We start from the raw sequence: 14741 nt of genomic DNA on the forward strand, positions 1-14741 counted from the left end.
TTTTATTTTTTATTGTGAACATACTGTACAGAGAGGTTACAATTACATGGGCAAGATAAGTACATTTCTTATCAAGCACTGCAGCCTCCTCCTTTGTTTACCCTTCACATCCCTTCCCAGGGTATCAATCTTTTGTAATTTCAAAACAATTAAAAAAATTACTCGAAGGCTGGTTTTCTCTAAGACTATATTTGTTTTCTTGTTCTAGTTTTTATATGTTGGTAGAAATTAAAATTTCAAAAATTCAATGGATATTGGTATTCAGGAACATCTTTATAGGTACTAATATTGGAGTTGCTTAAGTGGAATTGTGTTATTTCATTTGTTATTTTCACAAATAAGTCAAGATGATTATGTGTTTTGATTCTTTTCATTGCTACTGGTTCTTACCTTGATAATAATTTTTTTCCTAGCAAAGTAGAGAATACAATTGGATTGAAGAAGTAACATATGACTTTCTTAGAATGCAGATACATAGATTTAGGTCATCTGTCATTTGCTAAAAGTTTCTTCCAGAAAAGGTTATCAATTACTTATAAGTGATGCATAATTCCTAGATATTACAGTTATCACATACAATTTTTGATTGAGTTATCTCTGTATAAACTCAAAAAAAACGACCGAAAAACTCAAAAAACGCAGAAATCACATCTTTGTTTTAAACGCTGTAGTTTACAAAGAATTTTTAGCCAACAATGAAAACATCTTTTTAGGTATTCTGCAATTTGTGTGAAGTATTTTTAACAATAGTTTTCCTTTTTGCTGACATGAAGTTCACATGCAATATATAATCTCCTTTTATTGTATACATTTTAGTGTTTTGGAAGTAAATTGTACAATAATAGGTTTTCCAGAGCGTTACAACGTCGGTGCGGGGGGGGGGGGAGGAAGGAGAAGGATTGGGATTGGGGGGGAGGAGGGAGGCTGGGAAGGGATGTGAAGGGTAAACCAAAGGAGGAGGGTGCAATGCTTGGTAAGAAATGTACGCATTATCCTGCCCATGTAATTGTAACCCCTCTGTACAGTATGTTCACAAATAAAATTAAATTAAATTAAAAAAAAGAAAAGTCAAACTTCAAAAAAAATAATAATAGGTTTTCCAAGCTTAATTTTTACAAACTTGCATTTCTTCAAATAGAAATGCCGTAAATTTTAGAACAGACATTAAAATAGATATAAAATTCACTTACAGGAATTTGTCCAGCGTACATCCTCTATAGTGTATCTTTTCAAATTTGTTTTTGGGGATTATTTCCATGTTCTATCACATATTATTCAAGTGTACTGTCAATGAGCTACATTCCCTGTCCAAACAAGTTTTTTACTTCTCTTTAATATATACATAAAAGTGTAATGATTATATCCTATAAATTCTCTTTGACCTTTTGAAAACTTGCTTGATATAATGATTGTAGTATTGTACAAGTTGATTTGCTATGTGGAGTATATCAATTTCTCCACAATTCTACTACTATATTTTGTGTAATCTTTTTATTTTATGGTCATACTAGTGAGTTTTCTTTTCATTTATTCTTAGATACTAAAGAGGAACTTATTTCATTTGCTCCTCCTATTGACTATTAATTTACATATGTTCTTTAAAGAAATACCCTATTCGGGAAAATTTTATATAGAATTAGAAGATATAAATATACTTAAGATTCAGAAATATTGTAGCATTAACATTGTAGCATTAACAAATATGTTTCCTGTATCTGTTGGATACATTTTCACTTCGGTTATAGTGTCCTTTGAATTATGAAAAGCTATCACTTGATATAATCCAGTTTATTCTTGCTTTTCTTTAGCCACTAATGCATTCCATGTCAAAATTTTAGAAACCTTTTACATTTATGTATTATAGGTTTTCACATCTCACATTTAGTTTGATAATCACTTTTTATTTTAAATTTTTGTATAAGGATAGAGGTAGGACAGGTGGCAGAGGCTCATATCTGTAACCCTAGATATTGAGGGATCTGGGATCTGAGGATCACAGTTTAAAGCCAGGCCGGGCAGGAACGTCCATGAGACTCTTATATCCAATAAACCTCTAGAAAACCAGATCTGGTGCTGTAACTCAAGCGGTAGGGCACTCACATTGAGTGGAAGAGCACACAGACAGCGCTTAAGACCAGAGTTCAATCCCCATGAATGTCAAAAAAACCAAAACAAAACAAAAAAGGATTGAGGTAGTAGTCTAAGATCATTCTTTAAATCTCGAGAGACAATAGTGTCAGTACACCCATTTAAGATTTTATTTTTATTTCATAAAGTCATAGGATAGTTTTCAAAATCTATTGATCATAAAACTAAGAATTTATTTTTGACAAATCTGTTACATTCTTCTATGTATCTGCTCTTATAGTAGAACTATTTAGTCTTCACTACTACACATGGTAATAAGATTCAAAGTTAGTATGAAGGCTGAAGCTACACCATTTTACAAGATTGTTCTGACTGACCTGTATTCCTTGAATTTACATACGAGTTTATTGAGCAGGTGGACCAATATTCTACGGAGATATGTAGATGTTTGATAGTCAATTATATGTTGTACCTTGTAAAAACACAAGACCCCAGATATTATACATAGAGAAATGTCTTTAGTGAATACTGGAAACAACTAAAATTAATTTAGGAATGAGTTAAGATTTAGATAATGCTGTAGCATCATCAATCTGAATGATAACAACTTGAGCTGTAAAACAGAGGAGAGTGAGAGGGGAAAGAATGATGGACCACATAGGAGCTATATGTTATTGCTATTGTGTTTCAAAAAACAAAATGACTTCAGAGAAGAGAAGGAGAAAAGTAAAGTGTCCTGAGTCAAGTTTCTTTTTAATGCATCTAATAGTTTGGACCAAAAGTCAGTGAAAATGGGAAAAAAAGAAAATAGACAATAAAGCATTGTATATACCTGTTACAATGTAACGAAATTTAATAGGAATATGATAATTAATTCCCAAAGAAATAAGAAAAAGAATAGCTAAACTCTAAAGGGAAAAAGAATGAAGAGAGAAAAGAAGCAAAGTAAAACATTTATCAATAACAAACACAAGACTTTGGAAGTGGAAAGGTAGTGGGAATATTCTATGTAACAATAAAAATTGCTAGCGTGGATAGAATATGGATCACATTTTATCATATGTAATTTTGAAAAAACATACTAGGAATGAAATTTTCAAAGTCATGATTTTAAACACTATTTGGATTATAACTAGGCAGTCTAGCTCAGTGGTACAACATTGGCCTAGCATGTGTGATGCAATGGTGTGATCTCCCAAACATTACAAAGGACACACAAAGCAAACACACACAAAAACCACATAAACACACACATACACACCACATACATACATTTGGAATATTCATATTATCATATTAAACGGAGGAAATTATCACAAATAGTAAAAGTATGTTAATATATGAAATCATAGTATTACTCATACTATTTAAAACATTAGTAGAAATAAAATAGTCACAATATACTTTGATTTTAATAGATTAAGTAAATTGAAAATTAATAGAAGACATGAGAATATTTGCAAATAAGTTTAAATAATAAGCATTTTGAAACAAATATCCTTTTATTTTGACAAAAGATTGATGTTACTGGTGTTTTAAATCAAGATTTAGCATATGATAGCGAGGTGCCCTATATAACAGTAGCGATGGCTATATCTCTATTCACTTCATTCTGAATATTTTTATAGTAAGGTCACAGAGTTTCTCAGTATCTCTCGATTTACAAACCCTATTTACACTTCCCACCATAGCTAGAAAATTGATGCCACAAATCACAATGCCGAGCTCAAATTTTTTTTTAATTCAAGTAAAAATATTTCCAAAAAGTGGCCAAGTAATGAAGCCTTTTTTAATAAAGTATGTGCTTCTTGAAAATACAGTAAGGATTTGTTACCTGGACAAATATGGTTATAACTATAAGAAAATAAATTTATTTAAAATCATTAACCATATAAAATTAAGAAAACAATTTTTAAATAGTCATGTTAAATATTATAAAAGCAAAATACATGTGTCTGAATAATTTACATGCGTAAAAATCATGTAAAAATAAATTAACTAATCCTACAACTCTGAAAAAAATGAATTACCCTAAAGAAACAAAAGAAATCATTTAAGCCCAAAATTTGAAATTTAGAAAATAAAATGAAGTGTACTCTTTAGTTGACTCAATTAAGTGTAAACCCTCTGTATATCAATTTTATAATAAAAAGGCAGTAACAAAGAAAGCAAAAGTACCCATGGATCAATAGCAACAGCAAAAGCATCAGTAGTTCTTGTTTTGAGTGTACAAAATTCAATGGAAAAAATAAAAATGTTCCTTCCCTATTAAATGTACTCATTACATTACCTTATTTATGTAACTGTAACCCCTGTGTACATTACCATTAAAATAAAATTAAATTGAAATTAAAAATAACCCAAATGATATACCAATTAAGAATTCTTAGAAGCCATTGGTTAAAAACTTTGTAAAAAACTGCCCTAAATACCCAAGGAATATACTTTGATGATACTGTTTAAATACTTCAACTTCAGCAGAAAAGCAAAAAGTTTAAAAACTGTTACAAAGTAAAGTAACAAATCAGAATATATTACTATTATTAATAATCATAAGATGAATTTATAGTGGTAGTCCAATATGTAAGAAATGAGGCAATTTGCCATTCATTTGCACTTAATAAGTGAGAAAGAATATTTTAGGTCTTACTAAATTATCATAAGTTTAATGAAGAAACTATTCTGTCATATCATATGATAGTCAGATAACGCTGATATTAGAGCAAAGAACAGATTGTACTAAGTTTTTGAATATTCATGTATATATTTATTTTGGTTGTGGGAAATTGTGGGTATTTCAACTTGGGGTATATTTTTCTTGCTAGGCCGGCATCATATCAGTGGCTCATTTTATTATAGGGGTTTCCTTGCCACAAGAACATGGACCTGATCTGTGCTTTTAGCCTTCCCAACATCAATGGCATCTGAGATGAACATCAACTTGTCCAGCCTGTTACCTTGATTGGCCTGGATCCACAGTCCTTTCAATCGTAGTAACTAGATAGTGAAGGATGGTGGAAATGATCCAATGCACCCAGCTATAGATTGAGAAGGAATTCCACTAAACTTTTGGCCTCGGTTCTGTTCTCAAGCCTCCTAAGTAGTTAAGAGTATCAATGGGAGCCCATGGTGCCAAGCAGTAACAGTATTTTTAAAGCAATTAGACATATATATGACTTAGGCTTGTGATTACCTCAGGAAATGAATAAAAGAGCAGTGAAGCATAGAGGACAGGCAGAATTTTAACTAGCTACTCAGAGGCTGAATACACTTAACTAGCTACTCGGAAGTCTGAAATCTCATGACCACTGTTAAAAGCCACTCCAATCATGAAAATACAAGCGATTATCTAAACAAACAAACAAAAGAAACAGAAGTGGCTGAAGGGGTAGACCACTATCCTTGGGCACAGAAGCTGAGGAATAATTCCCAGGCACTATCAAGCCTCAAGAATGATGAATGCATGCATGAGCACATGCACATGTGTTTTTGCATACTCCCATGCGCATGAACACACACACACACAAATGAGTATTTCAATGTGGAGTTCTTTTTTACCTTGCTGTACTTTATTTCCCTGTATTAGTTCACAAATTATCAAAATCAGCTAAGGACCTATTTACATAAAATTCATCATGTTTCTCTAAAATCTACTCTCTTTTTGGAAGCTTGCTTTTATTTGACCCAAAAGTAAATTATTCAGGAAGTCAATTCATCACTCTCAAGCCTACAGTATTAGATGATTGTTTAGGTTCTTCCTAGCAATATGATTTTGAGAAATCCTGCATCAAATAATATATTTCTTTCACTAGAACGGAAGCCTCTGTCAAACAATTAATAATAGGTCTTTCTCCTCCTGGCATGCATCTGTAGTTATATTATCTTCATATATTTCATGATCTGTGTATGGCAAAGACTACCGTGAAAGTAAAAACACCCTTCTCAGCGCTTAGCATTTTTATAGCATTCATAGATATGAAGTTGTTTAAATGTTACTGAAATTGCTTTGGAATAAATAACGTTCACCCTGACTATCTTGAGAAAGAAGAATTCGTTTCTCAGCACTTTAGGTAAGAACATCAGGGAAAGAAACAAAAAGTAAAGTTAGGAACAACTCAACACATACATTCAAATGAAAGAAAACAAGACAAGAAAACACAAATTAATTCAGTACTCATTAACCTGCAGGAAATGCAAAGATTTTTTAAAAAAATCAGCTATGACAAGCTTATGAAAATCCTGACTACATGGGAGTGCACTGTTGTGAGAACAGTGGCAAAGGCCCAGACTAGACAGAAAAATCTGTACATAACACCATGCACTTGTTATTCTAAATTCCAGGAAGAATAACATAAAGTGGACTGAGGCCAAGATCATACACATGTAGGAAGCCAGTTTCTATCTGAAAAATTATCAGGATAATTTAGGGCTGGACACATGACAAAGTGGTAAGAACACCCATTTAGGGGGCAGAAGACACTGAATTCAAACTGTAATATTAGGGATATTAAAGAAAAAAGCTATGATTTTAATAATTGGAATAATTGTAACACTTGAGTATTTGAGTGGAGAAAAATCCATTAGAAAGATAGAATTAACCCACGTTCCAATGCTACTTTAGTGATAATGTTTAGTGGTACTTCACACAAAACAGAGTTACCTTGCAAATGAGCATTTATGTGCATTTGGGTGATGGAAATACTCTACTTACACAGGTGTAAATTAAATAGATTTTTTTGTGCAGATTGTAGTTCTTGAATTAAGAGCCTGGGTTATGTCCCTGAGCTTTTTCTCTCAAGGCTACCACTCTATTACTTTAAGCCACCGTTCCAGTTCTTATTTTCTGTTGGTTGTTTGGAGATAAGAGGTTCATGGACTTTCATGCCCAGGATGGCTTTAAACCATGTTCATCAGGTCTCAGCCTCCCAAGTAACCAGGATTCCCGGCATGTGCCATCGATGTTTTTAATAATTTAGTAAATTGTATAGTTACAGAAGTTAAAAATTATCATTGTAACCTGTGTAATATATGTATTTATGTATATATATCAATACATACGCATAGAAATAGTTTAACATATTTTTGTATCTACAGTAAACATATGACAGCATCCATTATAAAATAAAATGGAAACAAAAGTTAATAAAGAGCAAAACAAAGGGAATTCTTACACGTTTCTTTTTGTTGAATGAAATATGAATCAGTTTGGAAAAACCATCTCTAACAAAATGGGTAATTTCTATTAATTCTAATCCATCTATTTGCCCATATTGTGCATCTTCACACATGAATGTCAAAATCAAACCACACTTTTTGTCTGTATTTAATTCACCTGTTATAATTTAGGGGATAGATGAAGTAATCAAATAAAGATTAAAATCATAGTAAGTGAGGCTATGAGTTAGAGCTGAAAAAGATTTTAAATATGATAATAGCTAATTAAAATGCATATTTCTTACTTTTACTCTTGTTATGCCTCTCATTCGCACATCAGGAAAGTACATAGATGGTTCTCACTAAATTTATGTATGTATTAAAAATATATTGAAAGAATATGGGCATAGTGTGGTTTTAGCTTATTGAGACATGTATGGGATAGTGTGTTTTTGAGGACTTGCAATACGTTGTGATTGAGATGAAAGGAAGGATGTGCTTATTCTGAAAAACTGGTTAGTGGATTGCTCCCAGAAAGATAGTGATGAATTCTTTCAAAAGGTTATTGTAAAATCATTTTCACCACCTTGTTCATTACTGCAGTATTCACCACAGCCAAGTTATGGAAACAGCCAAGATGCCTTTTGGCGGGGGGATGGTTGGAGAAAGTGTTTCATATATACACAATTGGATTGCACGCATCCATTATGAGGACTGTTACATTATTTGCAAAAAAATGGATAGATCTAAAAATATGTTAAGTAAACGAAGTCAGAACCAGACACACAAAGGACCCATATACTGTCGCATATTCGGAAGCCAGAATTTTATGCAAGTTAAACAACAGTATTAACCAAAGCTTTCATTTTTCACAGCAGTATTTAAAAGGTGTAATATCTTATAAAATTGAACTTTTAATCCAACAAAATGAATACCAGGAAACTATCACTTGGAAGATGTGAGGGGAAGACAAATGGAAGGAAAAAAGAGAGTTATGGAGTAAGAGTGAAGACATTATATTCAATATGAAAATAGAAAAAATTAAGTGGGGTGAGGTTTGGAAGGGTAGGGAAAAGTTGTATAAAGATCCAAACTTAAAAACTCATTTAATGAATGGAAATTCCCGTGTATACCTAGTTAAGATAATAAAAATATGATTAAAAAGAATGGAGACATTTGATCTTAAACTGTGTTCTTTAAACCATGAGTCAATATAATATTTTCCTCCTCAGAAATTTTCTTTCTGGTATTTTCCTCATAGTGACAGAAAAGTGATCAATGCAATGAATATTAAATCACAGTAAAAATGTTAGAATTCATCACATGATAAAATAACAGGTAGAATGTGCCAAATGCTAATTGATTGTTTTTCCAAGTACTTTACCTATGGTATATAATTTAATCCTCACAATAATTGCATAAAGTGGAACTCCTTACATTTTAATTCTCAGATGATAATATTGAAGTCTTCAGAGTTGGAATTACAAGTACAACATTGCACACATGGTAAGTGTTAGCCTGAGGATCATCTCCCACTTTATCAATTAACCTCATTCTATTTTATGACTAAAATACCAGCACTTAGTCTACAAATTCTAGGAAAATTTCCCAGAATTATTGTTTTCACTTTCACAATATTTCACTTTATCTTTGTTAGAAAATAGGGAACTGGAATATGAAAACTCAAAGTTAATAATCAATGCAGACCTCCTTGGTGAAAGGAACTGCTAAAGTATAACATTCTTGATTTCTAGCTCAAAATAGTAGAAATCATATTTTATCCCTTCACTCAACACTGCAATGCCTGGAGAACATATGCCTGTTTAACACTGTCTTACTGAAAGAATGACCTCCCCAATTCCTGATGGAAACAGACTGCAGGTCTTAAGGACCAATCATTTTCACATTGCAGCTCAACAAAGTTGTTTACCATTCGAAGTATTTTGATTGCTTTTTATACCTAACATTTTGAGAGAAAGGTACTAATTTAAAATGCTATTAAAGCAAGACTGATATAAAAATCACCTTTGAACCCAGATAAATATTTTACCTTTCCTATACCCAAAAATGCATTCTGACCTATCATTAATGTTAGGAATGAGAGGATAAAAAGTCATGGACACCAAGACCTAAGTATGAATTAAAGACTCTCCAACTTGCGAATACTATTGGTTTAAAAAGAAATGAAGGGCTTGGAAGGTGGCTTATTGGTAGAGCGCTTGCCTTATATGCATGAAGCCCTGGGTTCGATTCCTTAGCACCACACAAGCAAAAAGAAAAAAGCTGGAAGTGACTCTGTGGCTTAAGTGGTAGAGTGCTAGCCTTGAGCTAAAGAGCTGAGGGACAGTGCCCAGAGTTCAGGCCCCAATACCGGACCCCTCCCCCCCAAAGTAAAGATATCGATACTACCAAATTTTTTCAAAATTTCTTATGATACTGAAGATTCAATGAAAATAACTCATTTTCATGGGAGTAGAACACAAAACACAAGATTAATCTTAATCATATTAAAAGACCTTTATTTATACTACAAATTCACTCATAACTACAAAGATTCTAAAAATAACTGAAGCACAGCGACACAAAAATAATGTAACTGCATCATGTACATTCAAAGGACTGTGCTAATAGAAAGCAAAATTATACTAATAATTAAGTTACCCAATTCACTTACATTCATTTATTCTATTTCTTTTAGTTTCATAAAAACTGGCTTTTCGTAAAATGATGCATAAAAAGCCTATATAGCCACTTACATTTTCAGACCTTAACAATATTTATTTCAGAAATGTCTTTAGCTGTATAATCAAAGAACTAAAATATTACTAAAATATTTAAATGTTTTTCTGAAATTGCAAAACTCTCTCTGGGGTTTTATTTATATTGGAAAAGATATTAGAAAAGCCTTATTTGTTAAAGTTGTGATAGTTACTCCCACAAAAGAATTATTAATGAAGAAATCTTTGTATGTACAAAACAACTTCAAATGCATCCACAATCTGGAGATGACACATGTTTTTGTTTTTTTTTAAATATATATCTAACAAGTATAGCTACAATACTGATTTTCAGTGATTATGATGGGATATTCAAACCTTAAAAATACGGGGTTTATTATCTTAGTGTGAATAGATAAGATCTTACAAAGAAAGTTATTTTCAACTGAAATACGGAAAGAGTTTATCCACGTTGAGTTTCACAGAAATAACCAGAGAGTTATACCTATTTGGTCAAGTCAGTCAAAATCACTCCATGAATATTTCTTAAAAATATAACCAATTTAAGAAGTCAAATACATATTTTGTACTGACAGTCATCTTACATCAATAACTTACTACCTAATTATATGTGTATCTTTTTACCTAACATATATTAAGAAATGAAAATGATCTCTTTCATCTAACTTATGTTGTAAATGCTTTGATTATGATGATTTTATTGTTTAACAAATAAAATTTATTGAAATGACAGGACAGAACACTGATAAATAAAAAACATTGCACACAGCTCTTTTCAGCCTCACCCTGTTCATATTGGCAAGCAATATTGCAACAGCAAACACACACACATAAACACACATATGTGTGCACGTACACACACATATACAAACATGCCAAATTCAGGGTTTATTGTAGAAAAAAGTTCAAAAAAATATTAGCGATTAGGACAAATGATAATTTGCCTTATTACAAAATAATACATAATCCAGTCACCATGGTAGTAACATTTTATCTGCCCCTCCACCTGTGACCACTTAATTTATTTTAGGTAATTATTTAACTAATTCATTCCTTCATTAGTTAAATACTAATACTAGAGCTTGAACTCAGGGCCTAGCTCTGTCCTAGAATTTGTTTTTTTTTGTTTTGTTTTAGTTTTCTCAAGGCTATCATTTTATTGCTTGTACCACAGCTCCATTTCTAGCTTTTGCTGGTTACTTTCAAACCAGAATCTAATGGACTTTTTTCTTGCTCTGGTTTCAAACCACAATCATCAGATTTCGTCTTTCTGATTAGCTTGGAATAAAGACATGAGCCACCAGTGTGGCTCCTACTTTTTCCTATACTTATCTATTGCACATACTTAAATAGCAATTTAATATTGAGAGTATAGAAGCAAAATGTATAGTGATTATATTGTTCTGTCAGAAATTCAAGTTAGTAATGTAAATTTCTTCTTAAGACCATACACAAAAAATACATAAGTAGATATCTGATGATGTGTGTGTATGTGTGTATATGTGTGTGTATGTATGTGTGTGTTTGTGTGTGTGTACTCTTGCAATATGTTTCACATATAAGCACAGTGCAGGGGTGTCCAGACATTCACAGTATTTGCGTGAATATCTGCCTTGAGCTACCAATTCATTGACAAAGTCTAAGTGTCCACTCTAGACTTCCCGATGAAGAGGGGTATACTCATCCTCATCCTCAGTATTCATATGACTGGCCTTTTTGGAAAGTAGTCTCCGCACTATAGTAAGTTGCAAGAAAAGCATTCTACCACTGAGCCACCAACCCAGTCCAAGGATTAAGATTCTTATTTGTAATTTGGTCAAAGCTATGTCTCTTTATGTAGGCTACTAAAATGTGTTTACTAATTTCAAGTAAATACATAAATTCTATTTCAATCTCTTTTAACAAATAAAAAATAAAATTGTTTACTTTGTAAATGGATCAGAAGCATGGATTTTTTGGCTAGCTAGGTCATTCCACATCTGGATCTCTCTTCCTCTCTCTCTTTCATGATTCTCATAGACAATAAGTTGCTCCATAATTATCCTAATTTATTTTCCTTTTATATTTTTGGTTGCATTATTTCACTTTCTGCTCTGCCATTTCCCAAATCAGCACCACATAAACAGAACCGCAGAAGTGGTTCTGTGGCTCAAGTGGTAGAGCACTTGCCTTGATTTGAAGAGCTCAAGGATGGTGGCCAAGCCCAGAGTTCAGGCCCCACACCTAATTTTCTTTTATAAAGAATCTAAATCTTTGATAATTCTAGGAACCGATCTGACTGAAATCAGTTGAATCACACTTTTCCTGCACAGTGTAAGAAAAGGTCCAGGCTATCAAAGCAGCTAGAGAAGGCAGGCAGATTGTATGTGTGACATAACTTTGTGGAAAATGGTATAGAGTATTACTTACTGGTGATCCACTTTCACTTTAAGCATGATGCTGCACTATTGCTTGCTGGTTCTGAACTATTGCTTTGATAATTATAGTCTCCAAGAAGAAAAAAAATGAAATTTAATTGATATCAAAGGACTACTAATACATTTTGACTTCTCATTATGCATCTTCAATCATCAAAATCACCTGAAGAAAATAGATAGGCCTACTTTTTAAGATGAAAACAAGTGTCTTTAAAAAAAACAAGAATTTAGGTAGTCATACAAAGGACTTCTATTTTACTACTGCACTATACATTTTTTTCTAATGTTGGTTACCAGTAAATAATGGATCTATTAGAAAGCTCTTAAAGGTCATATATTGAATAGTAAGTTCTCTTACACTATATCTTGGTATTTCCCAAATCATTTACATAGAAGGCATTGTTTCCTATTTTCTCCTTTCTAGAATAAGCTGCATATGAAAACAGCACTGGTCCTCATTTTCAGTCTGTGCATTTGATTATGGAGGAAAATCTTTCTCTGTTCTCTATCAATTCACTACTCTCCAGTTAGAATAATTTAAAATAGTAAAAATGAAAAAAGAGAAAATAAATCATGGTGGAAAAACATATGCAGAAAATTCACCGGATTTTTCTGACCAGTTCAACCAACGTGAACTATTGGGTAAATACATGGACACTTCATTTCCACTGGTACTCAAAATCTCTGGTTAGGAAATTCTGATGAAGACAAGGAACAAGATGAAAACGTGAGAAAGGTATCAATTGCAAGAAAATAATGGAGAAGAATCCATGCAAATTTCTTCTTTGGGATGCCGAAATTAATCGGCTTACTACAGTACCGAGACTATATTCCAAAAAGGCCACTCATATGAATACTAGAGATGAGGTAAGTATACCCCTCTTCATCAGGAAACCTAGAGTGGACATTTAGACATTGTCCATGAGTTGGTAGCTCAAGGCAGATATTCATGCTGTAATTCTGAATGGCTTGGCACCCCTGCACATTGCTTATATGTGGAATAATACCAGAATGGCTTCTGTCTTCCTTCATCATGATGCAGATACCAATCCCCAAACTAAAGGCCTCTTGACACCCTTGAATTTTATTGCTGGGAATTGAAATAGCAAAGATATGCTGTACCTCCTTCTTTTGAATCATGATATCAAACCGGGTCTGAAAAACAACTTGGAAGAAACCTCATCTGATATTGCCAAATGGATAAGTATGTATCACTACTTCTTTGAAGTAGTGGAAGGCTGTACAAATTGTACTCCTATGTAGTAATGGTTTGGTTAAATTTCATAAATTTCAAAATTGCAAGTCCATCCTTTGTGGTCCTACAAAATATTTTCATAATATAAAACAACAGTAATATCTTAATTTAAAAATTTATGGATTCCATGGTATTCTTCCACGTGAATTGCCTGACTTTGGTGTCAAAATGTATTCAAGAGTTGTTTGTATGCATCTATAATGATTTCTGCAGAGTTTGCGATTTTTTTTAAATTTTATCTTATCTGTTGAAATGAATAGTATAGAAATTAAAGAAATTCCTGGTGCTTGTCTGAAAAAAAAGTATCTATGTTTCTATAAAGTTCATAATCTATTTCATTGTCTTCTAGATATAATACTTTGCAGTCTATATTGTTTTATAATATATAGGTTCATTAATAAATGTGTCCTTTCAGATTACATTCTATATAGAAAAAGTTTAAGATTCCTTTCTTCCGAGGTCCTTATATTATTTTATTTCTTTGGGATAAAAAGATAATGTTATCTAATTTCAAGTTTTGTAAAGGTTATGATATGTAAGGGCCTTTCGAAGGTGAAGATTTAATACACTGATGTCAAACTAACCTGTAATTCTATGAATTACAGGTTTTGTTACACTTGTATTTTTGTAAACATCTTTTAATAACTGTTTTTCATTTCCTGCATTTGAAGAATGAAAAATATGGAATACTTCACAAATTTTCATACCATCCTTGTGCAAGTGCCATGTTAACTTCTGTATTCTTGTAATTTGGGTAGACCTGCTGCTGAAGCATGGAGTATCCTCTTAATTTAAGTAGTTAATGATGCAATCTTTATACAGGCATATATCCATGGTTGCCTATTTGTAACAAGGAACCTTTATTGTTCCTAAATATGCGATTGATCTTATTTCTCTAAATTTCTGTGTATAGTGGCAAAAACTTATATTGTTTAGTCGATTGCTCACATTTGCAATTTTTTGTCAATGGCTTTTTTGTCGTTTTCATTTTAAATTTGATCATATTTTGAAGCCTTTATAGCTAAGTCCAAAGGTGATGGCTTTTCAAGTACTTATTTATCAACTGATTTAGCTTTGTGGAGCTAATGG

At 32.3% G+C, this 14741-nt stretch overlaps 1 pseudogene; it reads right to left on the minus strand.

Moving 5' to 3' along the window:
- Positions 1–14327: 14327 nt before the first annotated feature.
- On the minus strand, positions 14328–14427 carry LOC138821716 (U6 spliceosomal RNA; annotated as a pseudogene).
- Between the last annotated feature and the right edge of the window lie 314 nt (positions 14428–14741).

Source organism: Dipodomys merriami, unplaced genomic scaffold (assembly GCF_024711535.1).
Source record: "Dipodomys merriami isolate MVZ:Mamm:240054 unplaced genomic scaffold, mDipMer1.0.p SCAF_93, whole genome shotgun sequence".
Classification (NCBI taxonomy): domain Eukaryota; kingdom Metazoa; phylum Chordata; class Mammalia; order Rodentia; family Heteromyidae; genus Dipodomys; species Dipodomys merriami.